We start from the raw sequence: 4060 nt of genomic DNA, 5'->3' as shown, positions 1-4060 counted from the left end.
GTTAGAATAGGGCTCCTCTAATACGTAAGGCAATTGGGGAATTAAATCCTATGGGCGTACCTAGGATTATTTCTCAATTAGAGCAGTGATTAACGGGCGTACCTTGATCACCGACACAGTAAGGAGGGGTTGACTGTCATCGCTTGTTTGGTAGTTATAACCTATTTATTGATAAATAATTGGAATTGGCTTTGCATCGATGATCAATTAGGTGAACCATTGCTGAAGTTATTTCTTGGCTAGATTTTTAATTATTACTCATTTGATTTTAATATTTTGTTATTTAATTTTTAGTAATTTTTTAGATTTTATTTGAATTTCTTTGAGTGTCACCTTCTACACAAAAACACCCCCCTTTGTCACTGTGAATTTGAAATGAAACAATTACTCCCAGTACCTGTGGATTCGACCCTGCTTACCGCTATCTACAGAAATTACTTTTAGTTTGAGCAGGTTTTATTATTGCACAGGCTAACAACCTGTCAATTTTTGGCGCCGTTGCCGGGGACTGGCGTTATTATTTGTTTTTTTTAAAATTCATTTTTGTTCTAATTTTCTGGTATTTCTCTAGTGTATGCCTCGGTCTTCTCGTACAGGTGATTTGATTTTTGACCCTGAAGTAGAGAAAATCGCGCGTAGAACGAGAAAGGAAACAAGACACCTCAGAGAGGAGCACTCCAGTGCTACATCTCAGAGACCTGAGTCAGGAGTTGAACCAACAGATTCATTTGGTGACACTTCGAGTGACCCGGAGCAAGAAGAAATCCCCATGGCTAATGCACGAACATTAAAGGAGTTGGCTGCCCCTAATTTAAATCAGCAGCCTTTGTGCATTACTTTCCCGAGTTTGAGTGAAAACACTTCATTTGAGTTAAAATCTGGTCTGATTTCTCTTTTACCCTCTTTTCATGGTTTACCAGGTGAGGAGCCATATAAGCATCTGCAGGAGTTTGATGTCGTGTGCAACAGTATGAAGCCCCCGGGCATTACAGAAGAGCAGATAAAAATGAGGGCATTTCCCTTTTCCTTGAAGGACTCTGCAAAGGACTGGTTATATTACCTACCGCCAGGTAGCATCACCACGTGGGACCAATTGAAGAAAAAGTTCTTAGATAAATATTTTCCTGCGTCCAGGGCTGCAAGTCTGAGGAAAGAAATTTGCGGGATCAAGCAGCACTCAGGGGAGTCACTCTATGAGTATTGGGAACGGTTCAAGAAGTTGTGCAGAATGTGCCCCCAGCACCAAATAAGTGAGCAGTTGCTCATACAGTATTTTTATGAGGGGCTCCTTTTCAGAGACAGGAGCATAATTGATGCTGCAAGTGGAGGGGCACTGGTGAACAAAACCCCTCAGGAAGAACGAGAGTTAATAGAGGGGATGGCAGAGAATTCACAACAATTCAGTTCGAGAGAGGACGTCCCAATACGTAAGGTGAATGAGGTAGAGACGTCCTCTATGCAGCAGCAGCTAACTGAGTTGACCTCGTTTGTTAGGCAACTGACTGTAGGGAATGCATCTCAGGCCAGGGTGTGCCGGATTTGCACTGGTATGGGTCACTCTGCAGACATGTGCCCAATGCTTCAGGAAGAAACTGCAGAACAGGTGAACATGACTGGTCACGCGCCCGCGCCAAGAAGGCCCTATGACCAGTACTCGAACACGTACAATCCCGGCTGGAAGGACCACCCGAATCTCAGTTATGGGGGAAATATGCAGCCCAACTTCGCACCGAACAGGCAGTCTAACTTTGTGCCAAATAAGCCACCAGGGTACCAGCAGCAATACCAACCCCGACCACCTCTGTCCCCAAGCTCTGGTCCATCTTTGGAGGAGATGATGAAACAAATGATGACAACCATGGCGCAAAATCAGCAGAGGACGGAGGCAACCATTATGCAAAATCAGCAAAGGACTGACTCCGAAATGCAGGACATAGGGAATCAGATAAGTCAAATGGCCACAACAATCAACCGTTTGGATTCCCAGAACCAAGGGAAGCTGCCATCTCAACCTGAGTTGAACCCGAAGAATGTGAGCGCCATGACCCTGAGGAGCGGCAAGGAAATTCAGGGGTTTGAACCTGTGATGCCTAAGGATAAAGATGAGGAAAAGATCGAAAATGAGCTCGAGAGGGAGGACAGCAGTGGTGCAGACCCAAAGGTACTTCCAGACCCAGTAATTACAGTTAAAACTAACCCGCCTCCTTTTCCTAGCAGGTTGGAAAAATCAAAGAAACAGGATAAGGAGAAGGAGATTTTGGAGGTTTTTCGCAAGGTCGAGATAAATATCCCCCTGTTAGACGCGATCAAACAAGTACCAAAATATGCCAAATTCCTAAGGGACTTGTGTGTCAACCGAAGGCGGTTGAGGGGAGATGAGAGGGTCATTGTTGGGGAGAATGTGTCAGCGGTCCTGCAGAGAAAGCTTCCACCCAAGTGCGGGGACCCATGTATGTTTACTATCCCCTGTAGGATAGGTAATACTGTGATTAGAAGGGCCATGTTGGATCTGGGAGCATCAATTAATGTCATGCCTAAATCTATCTATGCTTCTCTGAAATTAGGTCCATTAAAAGAAACTGGAATAATCATTCAATTAGCTGACCGAACTAACGCATACCCTGATGGGTTGGTTGAAGATGTGTTGGTAAAAGTTAATGATTTGGTATTTCCAGCTGATTTTTATGTACTTGATATGGATGATGATCACTCCCCTGATTTCTCACCGTTGTTATTAGGTAGACCCTTTATGAGTACAGTACAGACAAAAATTGATGTTAACAAGGGTACATTGTCCATGGAATTTGATGGGGAAATTGTCCATTTCAATATCTTTGATACTATGAAATATCCCTCAAACTCCAACTTTAGTTCAGTTTTCTCTGTGAGTGCTATTGACCCTGTAGTGCAGGAAGTGTTTGAAACTGTTGGCAGGGATGAGTTAGAGGTGGCTCTAACAAAGAACCTCGAGTTGGAGACAACTCCTGAGGTGGAGTGGAGCGAGGATCTAAAATGCACAATAGGTGCATTACACTCATTGCAGACCACCACGAAAAGGTATGAAGTCTTACCTATTTTTACTCCCGAACCTCACCAGAGGGTATTGCCATCTGTGATGCAGGCACCTGTACTGGAGTTGAAAACTCTACCAGAGCACCTGAAATATGCATATCTGGGTGATAATGAGACACTCCCGGTGATTATCTCATCGGCACTGTCAAAAACCCATGAGGAGAAACTGATCCGGGTCCTTAGAGAGCATAAAGAGGCGATAGGTTGGACAATCGCAGACATTAAGGGGATCAGCCCGGCCATCTGTATGCACCGGATTAGACTAGAAGAGGATGCCAAACCTGTACGGCAGGCTCAAAGGAGACTCAATCCCCTCATGATGGAAGTTGTAAAGAAAGAAATTCTGAAATTGCTAGATGTGGGGATTATTTTTGCAATATCAGATAGCCCTTGGGTGAGCCCGGTCCAGGTAGTCCCAAAGAAGGCAGGGGTGACGGTGGGGCCAACCAAACGGGTGAGCTCGTGCCAGTGCGCAAACCCACTGGATAGAGGCAATGTATAGACTACCGTAGGCTAAACGTCGTCACTAAAAAGGACCACTTCCCTCTCCCTTTCATTGACCAGATGGTTGAACGTCTAGCTTGTAGGGCTTACTATTGCTTTTTGGATGGATTTTCAGGATATTTTCAGATAGCAATTGCACCAGAGGATCAAGAGAAGACAACCTTCACGTGCCCGTTCGGGACCTTTGCCTACAGACGAATGCCATTCGGGTTGTACAATGCACCTGCAATATTCCAGAGGTGTATGGTAAGTATTTTTTCTGAGTATGTGGAGAAAATAATTGAAGTTTTCATGGATGATTTCAGTGTGTATGGTGATAGTTTTGATACATGTCTAGATAACCTGAAATTGATCCTGATAAGGTGTATAGAGATTAATCTTATGCTTAATTGGGAAAAATGTCATTTTATGGTTGAGCACGGGATAGTCCTGGGTCATATTGTATCGTCTAAGGGCATTGAGGTTGACAAGGCTAAAATAGACG

The 4060-nt window shown here is 44.2% G+C and overlaps 1 non-coding gene across 1 annotated transcript; it reads right to left on the bottom strand.

Moving 5' to 3' along the window:
* Nucleotides 1-1141: 1141 nt before the first annotated feature.
* LOC113733534 (small nucleolar RNA R71) lies at nucleotides 1142-1248 on the bottom strand. Its single transcript, XR_003459046.1, has one exon. It is a non-coding gene; the product is annotated as a small nucleolar RNA R71 (small nucleolar RNA).
* Between the last annotated feature and the right edge of the window lie 2812 nt (nucleotides 1249-4060).

This window comes from Coffea arabica, chromosome 2e (assembly GCF_036785885.1).
Source record: "Coffea arabica cultivar ET-39 chromosome 2e, Coffea Arabica ET-39 HiFi, whole genome shotgun sequence".
NCBI classification, from domain to species: Eukaryota; Viridiplantae; Streptophyta; class Magnoliopsida; order Gentianales; family Rubiaceae; genus Coffea; species Coffea arabica.
The sequence above is the reverse complement of the archived record's forward strand: the minus strand, read 5'-3'. Positions and strand labels throughout refer to the sequence as shown.